This window comes from Malania oleifera, chromosome 5 (assembly GCF_029873635.1).
Source record: "Malania oleifera isolate guangnan ecotype guangnan chromosome 5, ASM2987363v1, whole genome shotgun sequence".
NCBI classification, from domain to species: domain Eukaryota; kingdom Viridiplantae; phylum Streptophyta; class Magnoliopsida; order Santalales; family Ximeniaceae; genus Malania; species Malania oleifera.
The window spans coordinates 86674905-86684270 of NC_080421.1; positions in this window are offsets into that span (position 1 = coordinate 86674905).

Here is a 9366-nt window from a genome sequence, read left to right on the forward strand (position 1 = left end):
TATGGGCAGTCCAAACAAAATGGCGAACTCCTGTAATGTGATCGTCACCTCACCACGTGGTAGGTGGAAGGTATGTGTCTTCGGCCTCTAGCGCTCCACGAAGGCCATCACCAAATGCCAATCTAGCTGGATGTGGCCGATCTGGTAGATACCGTAAAATCCAGTTGTGTGGATCCAAGCAATAATATGGTCGTCCGCATCAAATAAGTTCCCTAAAAATTGAATCCCCCCTTGGTAGTATAGGGGCTCAACATGACCGTCGGTCCACGCTCGAGTGGACTGGGGCTAATTGAACAATGTCAGAATAGAACGATCACTTGGCCCTAGATCGATGTTGCAAAAAGGAAAAGTTGAATACATTCACTAACTAAATGAAATAATATAAGGTAGTAGCATATTCTATGAAATCAAGTTTGCAGATGTGCACTTCCTGATCATCTTATGTTGAGTTTCCTGATTTTAATTCGTCTACGAATGACATGATCACTCAATGCGATGGGCCAGCTCCATCCCCAGGTAGGGTCCTTCTTAGACACCTTGTGTAGTTATGTCCCTATTCATGGTATATGTTGCTCGTGTTCTTCTTCTTACCTTCCTTTACATCCATCTCATTATGTATCCGTGAGCTCCTAGGACGACCTTTGTGCCAAGATAACGTAGGATTTGCATACATTGCTGGCAATAAGGATGCTAGCCAATAGTCCTTGTGCCTAATCGGGTTAAATTCCATTATGTATGGAAGAAATGTGGTTCTTTGGAACACCATGGTGTTGGGATGTTGTCACAAAAGAGGAGGTGATGGGGGATCAACATGCCTTGTCTATCTCCTTTATCGACATAGCGATAGGTGGACGACCTCCTGATGTCCACTCCTTTGCTGACATGGTGACACATGGAAGACCTCCAAATAACCACTATCATTAAATCTATTTTGTAGGTACATGTGGGATGATTTGAAAACTTTTGATGGAAGAATTTTTTTTTATGGAAGACTTTATAATTATGTTGATTTTATATTTTGCTTGGATATGTTATTACAAGACTATTAGGAGCTTAAAGACCCAAGTGATGTGTTGAAGCAAGATCCAACTCAAGACCCATGTGGGCCCCATATGGCTTGTGGGCCCCCACGTTGATTTGGGCCTTCCTTTGGCATATGTTATATATTTAATTTGTAATATTGCAAGACAACTAAGTATAAGCATGAGTGCTTAGTAAGTTGGAGAGTGATTAATGTGTTAGTATTTAGTGTAACATTTATTACTTTTGTCTCCCATGCTTGTGTGGGAATTGCTCGCTAGTTAATGTCTGGTCTCCGCATGCTAAGTCTTTATATCCTTCATTGTAAGAACTCTAATGAGAGCTGAAATTGAATATTGAAGAATTATCTTTACTAAAGCTTGAAAGCTTTGTCCAATCTTTGATTATGTAGTGTGAGGCTACGACGTTCTCTCCAAAGATCAAGTGATAAGAGACCACTACCCTATCCAGAAAATACATCATTCCCTCCTCCATCCCTCACTCTCACGAACTCCCATCTAAGACCCACACGGCCTCCCCTTCATACCCCCACACAGCCACTCCTTCCTACACTCCATAGCTACGTTTACATTGGTGTTTCAAAGCTTGTACAAATGATTTACAACGTGGTCTAAGACTTGTGTTGAACAACGTCAACTCATCCAACAAGTCTTTTGTTAAATTCTGTATTTACTTAAATCCTTGCTTGTTTTGTGAACCATTGTTAGTAGCCTACCAATCCATATTTTCATAACCCATTAAATCCATAGAATGCAACATTGTTACTTGCTAGTTTAAAATCAATTGTATGAATGTTAGCTTGTTAAACTTAGAACTTATAATCTTGGTTTTACAAGTAATATCTTCCACATAAAACTAGACTCCTTGATCAGTGAACCCTTGAGACTTATTTGTTGAGCACAATCATACACCTTTTTCAAAAATCCAACAACATGCGAAAAGAAGCATGATTTATGGTGTTTATGTTTAACTAATAGAATTCTTAATTCAAAGTTTTCTTAGTGTTTATGCTTATGTGAGAGTTGAACCATAGGACATAGGTCGATCCATCCCGTCCTACATCATCTTGGTATCAGAGCTTAGGTCAAATCAGGCTAAAACACTCAAAGTCCCATTTTCTAGTAACTCGCAGGATTTTAGTTTTAGATTGAAATCGTCGACAATTTTAAAAAAAATGTCCACGACTTTGCCCAGAACAACCTACCTATATTTTGAACTTTGGGTCTTTAGACGTTAGTTAGGTCAACTTTACACTTGACCCTACTTTGTGTGACCAAATACCATTCCAAAGGGCTGCTCTAGTGTTGTCCGAATCCTTCCCCAACCCCTAGGATGTCTACTCAAGTCAGGAATCCTTATTGAGGTCATAGGACTAATTTTGAAAGAGAAAGACCTCCCCCTTCCCTTAGAAAAGGCGAGTGAATAGCCAAGATGACTTTACTAAGAGACCCCCATGTCATAAGCCCTATGCCCAATATTGGGATGATGAGGACTATGACGCTGATGACTTTCACGTTAGGAGATCTTATCGAAGAAGGGACCATCGTTGTAAAGACCCAAAAAAAATTATAATGACTAAATAATTAGGAAGATAATAGATGGAATAGATAAACAAAGAATAAGGGAAAAAAGAGGAATTTTGAAAGGAAGAATAGCAGACCTCGTCGACGAATATCTTGTCTTTGTCGACGAGTGTTCTTCTAGAGATCGTTGACAAAGTTCAGTCCTTCCTCAATGAAGAGATCCCGAGTGAGCAAATTTTATATTTTAAGTTTCATCGAAGAACGCACTCTCTTGTTGACGAAGTCCTTCCTGTGACTCATGGACGAATCCTGTCTTCTCATCGACAAAGTCCTTTCTGTGACTCATCGACGAATCCTGTCTTCTCGTTGACGAAGCCATATGGCAACACCGTGTATAAAAGGGTTGGAGGAAGCTTCCTTGAGAAGAAATCATTTTTCCTCCTTTCTTTCTCTCTATAGAACGTTTCCTCTACCTTATCTCTACAAATTTGGCCCGGATTCAACCCGAATTGACAAATGAAGACTGCTACGGTGTTCTAGGGAAGATTCTCTACACATCTAGTGGAGCAGATTTCTAAACTAGGCCTTTCGGGAAATGCTCTAAAGTTGAGGTAAGGGTTAAGATTCTTAGTTTTTGGGTTTTAAATGTTTATTTAAGGTTTATAGGTTGAGAAAATGTGGAAATAGTAGGTTATTTGGGGTTTATCTGATTAAACTAGAGTTTTTGATTCAAGGTTTGGGTAAGCGCCATATGTATCATTAGGGGTTCCTGTTGGTGTAATTCAAGAAAGCAGGCTAGGGGGAATATATATTAAACCAGATTTTTATGAAATGAACAAATGTCTTTGTCTTCCTTTTGCTCTTCAAGACTCCATGGAACGTGCCAGAATGATGATAAACTTGAAGTTCCTCCTGTATTCTACTTCCCTATATGTGTGTGTTGAATTATAACTTGTTCAGTCACTAGATTACATACATAAGTACCATGTGTGTTTCTCAACATCAAAACAGAGATCAGACTCAAAAAGCCAACACTATCCTTAACTTATCTCAACCTATACTCTAGTAATCATCAACTGTCAAAGTCTGCAGAACCTAGCAAACCTAGGCTCTGATACCACCTGTAACGCCTCGACCCGCCACGTGGAGCTCAAGGTGCTACTTAGTGACATCAGTGTACCTGATACCATATCATGATATAATTGCAGCGGAATTAAATAATATATTCTCCAAACACATTACCAAAGCTCTAATTACTATTATACATAAATGACTCCAAAAATCCATATTACAACTCAAAATACTCAACCAAAAAGGAAACTCAGTCTATACACTTTACATGCATCAACTATATGACAAGCTTGGCCCCTCTAGCCAGCTAAACACGATCACTACGGTTTCCTAAAAATATAATTTTTATATTAGGGTGACACACTTCTCAGTAAGGGAGACTAAGTTAATAGCAGTATGTGGCCAACATGAATTTTAGTATATATAGAAAATAATTTGTTCTTCATTTAACCGAAAATAGCATTTAAATGTACAATCATTCTACACAGTTGAAAGTACCCTTTTTCCTTCCCATAGTATAAATCAACTTAGTAAATAATTAACCATAGTTATAAAATCATTCTTAACCCATACTCTCTCTCTCTCTCTCTCTCTCTCTCTCTCTCTCTCTCACACACACACACACACACACACACAAAATTATTTATAAGTAAAAGTTTCCGAGGATAGGGAGATTACACACCTATACATGTACTTTCCCTCTACTCTAGTACCATTACAACTACCAGAGCACTCACCTCACTCAGCAAGCCCTCGAGGTTAATTAACAGTTATGCTTGTAAGACAACTCCTTATGACAAACACGCCATTTACTTCTCCCATTGCACAGGTTGTGCGGCCTGAAATCTGGACTAAGCCTGGGTGATTAGTCCAAACAAAGTAAAAAACAACATTCTTTGCAAATACGTCTGCAGGCATCTACAACAAAGCTGCAAGTCCGACGCCTTACTTCAACCTCATGCAGGCAGTTGGCTGAGACCCCCTACACTTCTATTCAGAATAGTGTGGGTGCACATGGTCTAATACTCAATCACTCGCAACGGTACTGTGCCCGCAATACACTGGTCTCTAGGGTTCCTAAAGCATATCATGCAATTTAAGTGATAAAAATCGTAGTTTAAATCATTTCGTATAAAACATGTTGTTGACCCTATGGGTCATACCCTGTTTTGATTATGACAAATACTCAGGTATTTAATGTCTATCAAGTTTGTGTGTAGGTTCGTATTAGCAAAGATCATTTGATGGCACATGTTAACTTGAAGCAAAAAGAAGACCCAGAAGATTCATTGTTGTAATTTCATATTAAGTTTAATATTGTGTATGTAATAGTAAAATAGGAATGGTTTATAATAATTGGTGTGCATCATGCATGTAGGAACTTATAAACTCAATGATTATAGCTGGACCTTAGGGTTTGGTAGACCGACGCCAGATTTTTGGGCATAGTTGAAAAGCCTTGACCATTGACCTTAGATTGAACCTAGGTCCCTAATCATCACATGTTAAGTCCCCCATAACTTAAAACTTATACCTCTATGAACAGGGGTGATTTCTAATAAAGATAGGACCGAAACTGTGCATTGAATAGTGCTTCGGTCGACCAAACTTTCACAGGGTAAATCACTCGGTCGACCGAGCCGTACAGAGGTCAACATGTTGACTATTCAGTTGATCGAACCAAAATACACAGGGCACTTCGGTCGACCAAACTCCCATCGGGTCAACGGTTTAACCCCTCAGTCGACCGACCAGATTTATATGGGCAACGCTTTAGTCGATCGAACCCCCATATGGGAGAATCCAACTGCCTGGTCGATCGAACGTCCTAGTTCAAAATTGCTTGACTGCCCGAACCATGTGAAATTAGAAAAATCACTTTTGAGACCCTTAGTCCAGTCGACCGAACTCTCAGTTCATTTTTTGCACGGTCAACCGAACTCTGTCACTTGGTCAACCGAACCTTAAGTTAGGTCGACTGGTGCTCTCGAGTTGGAAATTTTTTTTTACCGAGGTTAAAAGTTATTAAATGGGGTTAATTTTGCTAAAATGTTTTAAAACAATCCTAATAATACCTTATATGTCCTAAACGGTTATAATTTGGCCTTGGTCTATAAATATGAGTTCATTTGTGAGGATTAGCAACGGATTAGCAAAAATCATTAGCCTAAATCCTCTCAATTTCAAAATCCTATTTTGCTCAAATACCCTCATATTCTCATTCCCTTGATACATTTTAGTAGCGTGAGAGCATATTGATTGTGCTAGTGCTTGTCAAATATTACTAATACTCTCATTGCCTTGATTGTTTATTGATATTGATTTTGGGGGAGTTTAGTTAAAGTCTATCCCACATATTTGAACATTATAAATCTTGTGTTGGGATAGACTAACAACCTTAAGGATCTTTGCATAGTCATTGCAAGATTGCTATAACTTTGATTTTATTGTGCAAAATATTTTTCTACAAGCTACAATATTTTCAAAACTACTCCTGTGTTCATTTCATTGAAGGAAATCTTTTTAAGTAGTTTGAATATCTGCTTAACATATTTGAAACCCTGATTTGTCATTGAGATTCGACATAACTTGTTTTAAAGATATAGTTTATTTAGAATACTCGTGAATATTCTAGTGATCATATCTTGTTGAGTGTTGTTTGCATAAAGATTCACATCAGTGAGCTTATAAATCCTATATTATTGATGTGCATTGATTGATTGATTATACTGAGCTTAATGGTACAAATTTGCTCGTGTAAGAAGCATTTTTGTGTATGCAAAAATTTACATTTGTTGTAATTCCAGGTGTGGCCTGAGGGGGTTTGATCTAACCCGAAAGGATCAGGTTGGGGTTAGTTCTGTGAATTTGATCTAGGGCCTTCTCTGCCCTGCAAGGAAAATATCTAAAGGTTGAGGTCAGCCTTGTGCTAGTTGACCTGATTGTAACCGGTGCCACCCCACCCGTTAAGTGAGCTTTAGTGGAATCCTCAGGCTTGCGAGTTAAAGGCGAGGACGTAGGTAGTATTGGTTGAACCCCGATAACATATCGTGTGTGCATTTTAATTTTACGTAATTTATTTATCGCACATGAATGTCATAAAGTGATTGCTGCGCATGATTTAATTTTTGCATGTTTTATTTATCTGCACATTTGGAACAGTATAAATAGACCCTAGGTTGCGAATATACTACTGTTAGATTAGGTAAACCTAGGAATAAATTTTTAAATTTCAATTCACCCCCCTCTTGAAAATACACCAAAGCCAACACCTATCATTTTATAAAACTCGGTCCTTGGCCGTCAAATACAACCCGACTCACAGTCGTTTAAACAAAATCCCGATCCTCGACTGACATATCAAATCGCTGCATTATTCACAAACAGTTCAATTATTTCGCAAACAATTTTAGTATTTCATAAACAGTTCAGTATTTCAAAATCTCAAATCCAGATATATAATAATTCATACCAATTAAATCATCTGCCACACGATTTCCACATTTTAATATAACCATATAAACAATCAAGCTTTCCACCATTCATTTTATTCAAAAATATTGTATAGTATATCCTAGGTTTGTAAATCCCTGTTGAACGGTTGGTTTTCAAAATAACCTTTGAATTTTTAAATAAATAAATATATACATATATAGCAGTTTAATTGGTTCAAATGTAATAAAATTCCTGATTTAACTTAATCCCCTTACCTGGTTTCCTGAAACTACGCTAGTAGGGACCCCAAAACGATACCTGCAGCGCTCATCCGAACCCTAATTAAAAAACCCTAATTAAAAAACTCTAATTTAATCAAATCAACCCTAAATAAAATACTATTTTAACATTTACTAGGTCCATAAATTTCAAATAACAATTAAACTCCCGAAAATAACCAATTTCCTTAATTTTCTAAATCTCACTCTTGTTTTAGAGTGGTGCCTAAGACCCCTAAATTGAAAGTGTGCTCTGGCCAAAATGACAACGATCGAGACTAAGACCCCGTGGTGGTGCTCGATCATCGATTTAACTGAAGATCTTAGGAGAAATTAAGGAAAGAGAGAGAGTATACCTTTCCCCAGAAATGGTGCATACGTCGCTCCCACGACAAATCCATTCCAATAGGAATGTCGGTGCCCGAGATAGGATCCCAGTGGTATTTTTTGTTTTTTGATCGGCCGAATATTAAATAAGAAATTGAGGAGAGTGGGAGAGAGGAGACGAGGAGAGAGAGAAGACGTTCAAGGGCGGTCTCTCTACAATTGATTTCAACTAAAATCATTGATTCCTGATTCTTATATATATATATATATATATATATATATAATATTATTATTATATTATTTAATTAATAATGATTAATTAATTTTTAACTTTAATTAATTAATTAATTAATTTTATTTTTTTATTTTTTTTACACTTCCATGCATATTAATTTTCTAGGCTGTTACAATATTCCTCCGCCATAAGTGAGGATTATTAATAAATTTGGGATGGGGCCACTATGTGGGTGGCCGCTGGCTTTTTCTAGAGTCGGGTAAACAATTTAGGGATTTCCAAAGGAGATTGCAATAAGTAGCGGTTAGTAAATTTCGAGAACGAAATTTTTATAAGGAGAGGAGAATGCAGTGATTAAAAATTTTTTTTTTTAATTTAATCAATTAATTAAATGATACAATATAATATAATATATTAATTTAATATTATATATATATATATATATAGATATATATAAGTAACTTCAAAGCCCCCCTCTCTTCGCTAACTCTATCTCTCTCTCTCCTCACCGTCTCTCTTTTTCTCTCTTCAATTTATCTTCATTTCTTGGTCAAATTGAAAAACGAACACCATATTTGGGTCCTATCTTCACTCCTAAGCATTTTAATCTGGGTGATTTCATCATTTGGATATCGTAGGCACCACTCTAGGGCCAAGGTAAGGGCAATAGATTATATCAGACATATTTAAAATATTCCCGATTAAATCTGAATATATGAATTTAATTATATTTATGTGATTTAAATTTATGCCTAGGTTTGGGAATATTTTGGAGATTAAACTATAAGGATTTGATCATATATGCGTTTTTAAATATGTTAGAAATTAAATTTAAACATGGGAAGTGGATCATACCCACGTTTTTTTTAGAATTTATCGAGTATATATTTATAAGAATTTTTCAAGTAATTTATGAAATTTTAATTATTATATAAATTGTATGGTATGAGTTTAATTTATTTAAAGCATAAATAAGCATGTTGGGATTTTTATGATTATTATATTATGAAATATTAACTCAAGTTGTGTGGCATAAGTATATACTGATTTTAGAAAATGTTGTAAAAATTATGGAATTATGATATGAGTACAGATGACTATGTGTCGATTATAGATGATTGTGTGCCGATCACGGATGATTGTGTGCTAATCATAGATGGTTGTGCGCCGAGTTATGAAATAATGGTATTATAAAGAGTTATGAAATGACAGATTTTATACAAAATTGTGATTATATCAAATTATATATAAATTTATGGAAATGTGATAATGTTACTGTTTGACTATATGAAATGTATTATATGGTAGTAGAACCTTGATGGATTGACTTAGATTGAGAGTACTGTACCGTTGCTAGTATGATGTGTTAGTGCAACCACACTGTATTGCGAAGTGTTGGTAATGGAAGTCGATTTGGCATGCGAACCAGGCTGCGCTAGGCAAATCGTACTACAGA